We start from the raw sequence: 10657 nt of genomic DNA on the forward strand, positions 1-10657 counted from the left end.
TTTTTAGTAGAGATAGGGTTTCACTGTGTTAGCCAGGATGGTCTCGATCTCCTGACCTCGTGATCCGCCCATCTCGGCCTCCCAAAGTGCTGGGATTACAGGCTTCAGCCACCACGCCCGACCATTTATTGCCTTTTAAATGTTGAACCAAACTTGTAGCCCCGAGATGCATCCATTCAGTTTTGATGTATTATCCTTTTTTGGTGGGGTGGGGGGCTGAGAAATTTTATTTTATTTCATTTTATTTTTTATTTCAGTAGGTTTTGGGGGAGCAGGTGGTGTTTGGTTACATGGATAAGCTCTTTAGTGGTGATTTCTGAGATTTTGGTGCACCCATCACCCAAGCAGTGTACACTGTATCCAATGTGCAGTCTTTTATCCTTCACCCCTGTCCTACCTTTCCCCTTGAGTCCCCGAAGTCCATTGTATCCTTCTTATGCCTTTGTGTCCTCATAGCTTAACTAAACAATGTTTGGTTTTCCATTCCTGAGTTACTTCACTTAGAATAATGGTCTCCAGTTCCATCCAGGTTGCTGCAAATGCCATTATTTCATTCCTTTTTATAGCTGAGTATTATTCCATGGCGTATATATATATACATTTTCTTTATCCACTTGTTGGTTGATGGATGATATGGTTTGGCTGTGTCCCCACCCAAATCTCATCTTGAATTGTAGCTCCCAGAATTCCCACATGTTATGGGAGGGCCCTGGTGGGAGATAATTGAATCATGAGGGCAGTTTCCCCTATACTGTTCTTGTGGTAGTGAATAAGTCTCACAAGATCTGATAGTTTTATAAGGGATTTTCCTTTTCTATTGCCTCTCACTCTGTCTCGCCTGCTGCCATGTAAGACGTGCCTTTCACCTTCTGCCATGATTGTGAGGTCTCCCCAACCACTTGGAACTGTGATTCCATTAAACCTCTTTTCTTTTTTTAAATAAATTACCCAGTCTCAGGTATGTCTTTATCACCAGCGTAAAAATGGGCTAATATAATGGGTAACAACAAAAACATAAAGTGGGGAAAAGACACCCTAAACAAGAAATGGTGCTGGGATAATTGGCAAGCCACATGTAGAAGAATGAAACTGGATCCTCATCTCTCACCTTATACAAAAATCAACTCAAGATGGGTCACAGACTTTAATACCTGAAACCATAAAAATGTTAGAAGATAATATTGGAAAAACCTTCTAGACATTGGCTTAGGCAAAGACTTCATGACCAGTAACCCAAAAGCAAATGCAACAAAAACAAAGATAAATAGATGGGACCTAATTAAACTAAAAAGCTTCTGCACAACAGAAGAAATAATCATCGGGTAAGCAGACAACCCACAGAGTGGGAAAAAATCTCTGCCAACTGTGCACCCAACAAAGGACTAATATCCAGAATCTACAAGGAACTCAAACAAATCAGCAAGAAAAAAGCAAACAATCCCATCAAAACATGGGTTAAGGACATGAATAGACAATTATCAAAAGAAGATATACAAATGGCCAAGAAACACACGAAAAAATGCTCAACATCGCTAGTTATCAGGGAAACGCAAATCAAAACTACAATGCGCTACCACCTTACTCCTGCAAGAATGGCCATAATTTAAAAAGAAAGAATAATAGATGCTGGTGTAGATGTGGTAAAAACGGAACACTTTTACACTGCTGGTTGGAATGTAAACTAGTACAACCACTATGGAAAACAGTATGGAGTTTCATTAAAGAACAAATTTAGAGCTACCATTTGATCCAGCAATCCCACTCCTGGGTATCTACCCAGAGGAAAATAAGTCATTATGTGAAAAAGACACTTGCACACACACATTTATAGCAGCAAAATTTGCAATTGCAAAAATATGATATATTATCTTTTTAACACAATGCTGATTTTGGCTTGTCAATTTTTGGGTAAGGATTTTTGTGTCTCACAAGAAATCTTAGTCTATTGTCTTTTTCCTTCCCTTGTTATATTCTTGTCATTTTTGGTATCGGGATTATGCTGGATCATAAAGCAACTTTGAAAGTGTTCTACTGTCCTTCACTCCCTGAAAGGATGTATATATGAATAATATTATTTCTTATTTATTTATTTTGAGACACAGTCCCACTCTGTCACCTAGGCTGGAGTACAGTGGTGCAATCTCAGCTCACTGTAGCCTCGACTTCCCAGGCTCAAGTGATCCACCTGCTTCAGTCAGCTGAGTAGCTGGGACTAGACACATGCCACTATGCCTGGCTAATTTTTATGTATTTTTAATAGAGAGGGAGTTTCACCATGTTGCCCAGACTTGTCTCGAACTCCTGGCCTTAAGTGGTCCTCTCACCTCAGCCTCCTGAAGTGCTGAGATTATAGGCATAAGCCACTGCACCTGGCCTTATTTCTTATTTCAATATTTGATATAATTCACCAGTAATGCCATCTGTGCCTAGAATTTTCCTTATGGAAAAGTTTATAATTAAAATTTTGATCTCTCTAGTAGACATAGGGTTATTAAAATTTTCTATTTCCTCTTATACAGGTTTGGTAACATGAGTTTGTCTATTTTATTTAAGTAGTTGAATTTGTGGTATAAAGTGGTCTGTCCCTTTTTAATTATTTTAGTATCTATAGGATCTCCAGGGATACCTCGTCTGTCATCCCTGATGTTGGTAATTTGTGTGTTTTTTTTCTCTATCAGTTTAGCCTAAGTACTCAATTTTATTAATCTTTTAAAAATAACTTTTGGTTCTTTTGATATTCTCCTAGTGTCTGTGCATTTTCTTTTTTAATTTTTGTGGATACATGGTGTATATATTTATGGTGTATATGAGATATTTTGATACAAGCATGTTTATACATTTTCTATTTCATCGATTTCTGCTCTTTGTTTTCTATCATCTACAAACTTTATATCTAATTTGCTCTTCTTTTTCTAGTTTCTTAAGTTGGAAGCTTAGATAATTGATTTTAAATCTTTCTTCTTTTCTAACGCAAGCAATTAAAGCTAGAAGTAAATAACGATTAAGCTATAAATATCCCTCTAAGAACTTTAACTGCATCCCACAAATTTCAATATGTTGTTTTCCCTTATCGTTTAGTTCACACTGTTTTCTAATTTCCCTTATGATTTCTTTCTTGAGCATAAGTTATTTAGAAGTATGTTGCTTAATTTTTGATTTTTGGAAATTTTCCATATATTTAATTGCTCTCAAGAAATTTAATTTTGTTGTGATCAGAGGACATATTTTGTGAGGTTTCAGTCAGTACTTTGACACGTATTGAGATTTGCTTCACGGCTCAGCAAATAGTCTATCTTAGTAAACATTTAATGTGCTCTTCAAAAAAAATGTACATTCAGCAGTTATTGGGTATAGTATTCTATAAATATCAATTTGTTTGATCATATATTCAAATATTCTATTTCCTTACTGATTGATTTGTCTGCTTATTCTATCAATTACGAAAAAGGGAATATTAACATCACCTACATATTTGTGGATTTCTCTTATTTCTCACTTTGATTCTGTCCCTTTTTGTTTTATGCATTTTAAAGCTTTACTACTAATTGTGTACACCTTGAGAATTATTATATCATCATGATTTTAACTTTCTATCTATAAAATGACTGTTTTTGGTAATACTTTTTGTGTTGAAATCTAATTTATCTGATATTAATATAGTCATACTAGTTTCCTTATGACATAGTTTGTGTGACATATTGTGTTTCATCCTTTTATGTTCAACCTGTCTCCATATTTATAAAGTGATTATCTTATAAACAGCATATAGTTTGAGTCTTGCCTCTTTTTATTCACTTTGAAAATCTCCGCCTCTTACTGTACATTTAATGTAACTGTTAATAAGTTTGGGGTTGGCCAGGCATGGTGGCTTATGCTCGTTCCCAGCAGTTTGGAAGGCCGAAGTGGGTGGATCACTTGAGGTCAGGAGTTCAAGATCAGCCTGGCCAACATGGCGTAACCCTGTCTCTACTAAAAATACAAAAATTACCCAGGTATGGTGGCATGCACCTGAATCTCAGCTACTCGGGAGGCTGAGACAGAAAAACCGCTTGATCCCAGGAGACAGAGGTTGCAGCGAGCTGATACCACACCACTGCATTCCAGCCTGGGCAATAAAGTGAGACTCCCTCTCAAAGCAAAAGTTTGGGGTTAAGTCTTAAGTCTACTATGTTGTCAGTTTCCATTTTGTCCCTCTGTTCTTCGTTCTCTTTTTCCCGCTTTCTTGGTCTAATTAAGTACTTTTTTAGAACCCCATCTAGTTTACTCTAATGACTTTTTAGCTATATGACACTAGGTATATACATGTATGTATATATATTTTTATTGTCATTCTTTTAATGATGTTTCAGAACAAAGAAAATGTCACAGAGTTATACGTGGTTTTTATCTGGTATAGGGTACAAGAAACAGTTACCAACAGAAGATATTTCTACAGCCCCAAAGTAGCTTACTTATAAATATTTGCAAAATTCATTCTTACGGTACTCATGTAGTTTTGTACTTGAATCGACAGTTTACAGAGTGAGTAATTAAAATTAGTCTTTTTTTGTTTGCTTTTTGTTTTTTGTTTTTTATTGAGACGAAGTCTCACTCTGTCCCCCAGGCTGGAGTGCAGTGGCGTGATCTTGGCTCACTGCAAGCTCTGCCTCCTGTGTTCCCGCCATTCTCCTACCTCAGTCTCCCGAGTAGCTGGGACTACAGGCACCCGCCACCACACCCAGCTAATGTTTTGTATTTTTACTAGAGACGGGGTTTCACTGTGTTAGCCAGGATGGTCTCGATCTCCTGACCTCGTGATCCGCCCGCCTCGGCCTCCCAAAGTGCTGGGATTACAGGCTGTTCTGCCATCCACATTGGCCAGGCTGGTCTTGACCTCCCCTCATTTCTTTCAGAGCCTCTCTTCTCTGGGCTATAATTATGGCTTGCGGACTTTTTGTCAGAATCGGAATGGCTCCATTTGCTATTCTCCCTAGAACTCTCGTGTTTTAAGAACCTGAGCTTTTCCTTGGCTTTTTCCTGGTTATGGTGACTGCCAGAAAGTTCTTCATGAAGTTTTCTCTTCTTACACAGGTCCTTCTCTTCAGAATCACTGTGTGATATGCCCTGAATGCTTGCTTTTCTTTTCTTCCTATTTTTTTTCTTTATTGTCACTCTCACTCTCACTACTGCTTTCTGAAGTCTTAGTAGAGGAAGAGGAGGAGGAGGAGGAAGACGAGAAAGAGGAAAAGGATTTATGTTTTTTGTGTTTACTTCTGCTCTTCTGAAACTTTCTTTTTTCTTTTTTCTTTTTTCTTTTTTTTTCTTCTCCAGTCGATCTAATTTCCTAAGAAGTTTCTGTTTTTGTTTAGTTGTTAGTGACTTTAAGCATTCAACTTCTGGATCTTCTTCACCCTCACTTGCAACATACTCTTGTGATGGATCGATCATTTGCCGTCAAGTTTCTCCCCAGTATATTTCCTTTCAGTGCAAACCCACTGTTTCTCATCTTCGCTATTAGCTCCAAGGGATGCATCGATGGCCCTGAACCATCAGCAAGAACGGAACTTGCATTGATTTCAGAAAGACCAAACAAAGGACATTCTTGATCTGTGTTGACATGACCCCATCGGTGACATTTAATGCACTACACATTTCGAACCTGAATACCCAAGGGCTGATCTCTGATGTTCATGTCATCTTTGGCATATTTTTCTCGTGTGGCTCCTTTCTGTCATTCAAATTTGTATTCAGTCTCTCCTTCTGTTTCTTCTTTCTCTTTGTTTTCTTTTTTAGCTCCTGATGGGGCTTCATACATGAAATTAAGGCCATTCTTTACATGCTCATCTCCCATAAGCAATCTATTACCATATGATTCTTGTTCTATAAGAAATTGCTGCATTAATTCTTCTTGTTTCTTCTTATCATATATTTTCTGTTTTGCCATCCATAGTTTTTTGATGTTGGATTTGGAGGCAGGATGAAAGTCCTTCTTGCACATGAAGTTGGTGAAGGATTTTCCCATCTTGGAGCTGGAGCTGGGGAAAGCAGCAGCTAAATCTGTAAGCAACATAAACAAACTCAACCTCCTAACCGGAACTGCCACCACTGTATATTTTTAAAATGATGACTCTAGGAATTACATCCATAACTTATAACACTCTTTTTTTTCTTTAGATGGAGTCTCGCTCTGTCACCAGGTTGGAGTGCAGTGGCGTGATCTCGGCTCACTGCAACCTCCATCTCCTGGGTTCAAGCGATTCTCCCACCTCAGCCTCTTGAGTAGCTGGGATTACAGGCACTTGCCATCAGGCCTGGCTAATTTTTGTATTTTTGTAGAGATGGGATTTCACGATGTTGGCCAGGCTGGTCTTGAACTCCTGACCTCAGGTCATCCTCCTGCCTCGGCCTCCCAAAGTTCTGGGATTACAGTCATGAGCCACCGTGCCCAGCCCACACTCTTAAAATTGGTATTATTCCACTTCACATATAAGGTAAGAATCTTATCTTAGTTACATTCATACTCCCTCTTCTCTTCTTTACTATTATATAGCTTCCTTCTACATATATTATAAATCCCACAATAAGCTGTCATTATTTTTGCTTTAAAATTATTAAATGAATTTTAAATAATTTAAGAAAAGAAAAATAATAATTTTAATGTTAACTTACATGTTTACCATTTCTAACAGTCTTCATTTCATCCTATATGTGTGATTTTTCATCTGGCCTGAATTTTCCCTTAAGTCTGAAAAACTTCCTTAGAATTTCTTATGGTGTAGGTCTGCTGGAGATAAATTCTAACAGTACTTGCTTATTTGAAGATGCTTATATTTCACCTTAATTTTATAAAGATGTTTATGGTCGGGCTGGGCATAGTGGCTCACGCCTGTAATCCTAACACTTTGGGAGGCCAAGGAGGGTGGATCGTCTGAGGTCAGGGGTTCGAGACCAGCCTGAACAACATGGCAAAACCCCATCTCTACTAAATACAAAAAAAAATTAACCAGGTGTGGTGGCGTGCGACTGTGATCTCAGCTACTAGGGAGGCTAAGGCAGGAGAATTGCTTGAACCTGGGAGACGTAGGCTGCAGTCAGCTGAGATCATGCCACTGCACTCCAGCCTGGGCAACAGAGGAAGACTCAGTCTCAAAAAATAAAAAAGATGTTTATGGTCAACATAGACTTCTAGCTTGACTTTTTTTTTTTTTTTCAGCAAATGGAGCATATTGTTCCATTGTCTTCTGGCCTCAATTGTTCCTCATGAAAAGTCAACTCAACCAATATTCTTATCATTATCATTATCATCCCCTATATATAATGTGGCTTTTTTCCCCATGGCTGATTTTAAGATTTTCTCCTTATCTTTGAAAATTATGATGCATCTTGCTATTTTATTATGATTATTATTATTATTATTTTTGTAGAGATGGGGTTTCACCAAGTTGCCCAGGCTGGTCTCAAACTCCTGGGCTCAAGCCATCCACCTGCCTCAGCCTCCCAAAGTGCTAGGATTACAGGCGTGAGCCACCATGCCCAGACTTGTTGATTTTTCTTTATGCTTTTAGTTCACTAAGTCTCATGGATTAAAACATGTTGAGTAACTATGAGCATCTTGTTGTTTTTTAATTTGTGCATTGAATTTGCCGAGGCCCTCAGATTGAAAAGTGTTGAGTTTCATTCTAGCAGAGACTCAGATTGCTGCAACCCTTAGTCCTGGGACATGGTCTCAACTCCTAAGGTCTGACACCCCTTCTGGGGTGTCAATCAAAAGCCAGGAGTGTTTGCCAAGTCTCTCCAATTTGGCAGAATTTTAACTGCAAACTCTATATTCCCAGGGCAGAGCAGCTGCTAAAATTTCTGCTCAGCTCTTTCAGCCTTCCAGCTGTTGTTTTCCCAGGAGTTTTTTGGAATCTTACCCTGCATGTGACCAGTTCAAGGGTTGGCTATAAATTAGAAGGAAATTTTTGTATGTATTTTCGGATTCTCTTTTCTGTGGCTTATTCTGTGATTTCCCCCCTCAAGTTCCAGCTGCTCTCGCAACCCTGCACTCTTCTGACTCCACAAGCCCAATAAGGCTGCCACTTTCTGCATGAGCTCCACCCCATAGACCACTCAAATGGTGAGCGACCTCAGGGTAAAAGCCAGATAAAAGTAAATCGCACTCAGTACGCTTTTTCTTCTTTCTACAATTATATACATACAGTTTCTGCCTGCTTTAGTCATTCTCCAGTGTCTTCAAATAGTCATTTATTATATTCTGTTAAGACTCTATAATGTTATTGACAGGAGAATCAGCCCCATACAAGTTACTCTTTCTTTACCAAAAGCTGGAAGCCCTCTAGATCCCAAATATATGCTACATTTTCTTCTATTAATTTTATAGTATTACCTTTTACTCTTACGGTTTCACTCTATTTGAAGTTCACTTTTGAATATGGTGTCAAATAGAAATCCAGTTTAATTTTCCTCACTTAGGAGCCAGTTTTTCCAATAGAATCTACTACTAAATACAAAGACTTTACCCCAGATCACTGGGGGAGGAAGAATGATTATCCTTCCCCAATGATCTGGGGTAACATCATTACATATATTAAGTTTCCACATGGAACTATCTCTGAACTCTTTATTCTGTTCCATTGATCTTGTGTTCCACTGATTCATCTGACCTGGTGCCAATATCACTATTCCCATGGCTTTGTAATATGCCTTAGCATCTGGTAGGGCAGGTACCTCCCCTTCCCTTTATTCTATCTTGTAGATCTTTATTCATCCACAAACATTTAGCAGTAAGTGTATCAGCTTCCCAGAAAAAAAAAAACTATTCAATGTTGAATGTGATTAAATTGAATATATATATTAATTTGGAGAAAATTAATTTTTTGTGATATCGACTTATTCTTCCCAAGAATACAGTATGTCTTTCTCATTTTGATTATATTCTCTATTTTTTATTTGAGGTTTCAATTTTTTTCCATACAGGTCTTAAGTATCCTCAAATACTTCCTAAATACTCTACAGTTTTTGTTACCACTTACGAATGGTATATTAATTATTATTATTTTGAATCAGAATCTCTCTGTCACCCTAGCTAGAGTGCAGTAGTGCTATAATGGCCTACTGCAGTCTTGACCCCTCAGTGTCAAGGATCCTTACACCTCAGTCTCCCAAGTAGCTGGGACTACAGGTGCATGCCACCAAACCTGGCTAATTTTTTTTTAAGATAGAGTATTCCGACCTGGTGCGGTGGCTCATGCCTATAATCCCAGCACTTTGGGAGGCCAAGGCAGGCAGATCACAAGGTCAGGAGTTCGAGACCAGCCTGACCAACATGGTGAAACCCCGTCTGTACTAAAAATACAAAAAAAAGTAGCCAGGCATGGTGGTGCGTGCCTGTAATCTTAGCTACTCAGGAGGCTGAGGCAGGAGAATCATTTGAACCCAGGAGATGGAAGGTTGCAATGAGCTGAGATCACACCACTGCACTCTAGCTTGGGCGATAGAGTGAGACTCCGTCTCAAAAAAAATAAAAAAATTCTATGTTGCCTAGGATGGTCTCAAACTCCTGGACTCAAGTGATCCTCCTGCCCCAGCCTCCCAAAGTGCTAGGATTACAGGCATGAGACACCATATCTGGCCTTATTTTTAAATTATATTTTCACTACTTTTAACAGGTATATAGTAGATGATCAATAAATCCATGTTAACTGTTTGGTTTTTTTTTTTTTCTTCTTCTCACTTACATAGGACCCTCTAATCTCACTGGCTTTATCCATTCTCTTCCCTTTTCTAATTGGAAAATCTTCAAATTAATCTTTTTTCAACTCATTTTATTCATTAAACAATACTCAGTAATTATGTATTGAACAACTACTTACTATTTCCCATGTTCTGGAGACACACGCTGATGAACAAAACAGAGCTCTAGACTCTTAAGGCTTGCTTTCTAGTGGGGAGAAACAACAATTAATGTAACAAATAGGCTGGGCACAGTGGCTCACGCCTGTAATCCCAGCATTCTGGGAGGCCAAGGCGGTCAAATCACAAGGTCAGGAGATCGAGACTATCCTGACCAACATGGTAAAACCCCATCTCTACTAAAAAAAAAAAAATACAAAAGTTAGCTGGGTGTGGTGGCAAGTGCCTGTAATCCCAGCTACTCCGGAGTTTGAGGCAGGAGAATCACTTGAACTCGGGAGACAGAGGTTGCAGTGAGCCGAGATCACACCACTGCAGTCCAGCCTGGGTGACAGAGGGAGATGACTTTGTCTCAAAAAAAAGATGATAGTATGACTGCAACAGAGTGAGGAATGGCAAAAAATGGGGACATGAGGTCAAGAAACTCAATCTCAAAAAAAAAAGTAACAAGTAAGTAAATTGTTTGGCATGTTAAAAGATGACAAGCGATATGAGGAAAAGAAAATTAGAGCAGGGTTATTGGGATCAGGAATGTGGAGGTAGAGTCAGTTTGCAATGTTACAAAGGGGTGTCAGAGTAGGTCTCATTCGGCAGGAGACACTTGAGTAAAGGCTTGATGGAGGAGGAAGGGAGAATATTCCAGGCAGAGGGATCAGCAAAGCCCTAAAGCATGAACTTTCTTGGTGTATTCAAAGAAGAGCAAAGGAGGCCGGGTGCGGTGGCTCACATCTATAATCCCCGCACTTTGGGAGGCCGAGGCGGG

The 10657-nt window shown here is 38.9% G+C and overlaps 1 pseudogene; it reads right to left on the reverse strand.

The window, feature by feature from the left end:
• LOC105540575 overlaps nucleotides 1–6001 on the reverse strand; it is a 51074-nt pseudogene extending 45073 nt beyond the window's left edge.
• Nucleotides 6002–10657: the final 4656 nt, after the last annotated feature.

This window comes from Mandrillus leucophaeus, unplaced genomic scaffold, assembly GCF_000951045.1.
Source record: "Mandrillus leucophaeus isolate KB7577 unplaced genomic scaffold, Mleu.le_1.0 Scaffold222, whole genome shotgun sequence".
NCBI lineage: Eukaryota > Metazoa > Chordata > Mammalia > Primates > Cercopithecidae > Mandrillus > Mandrillus leucophaeus.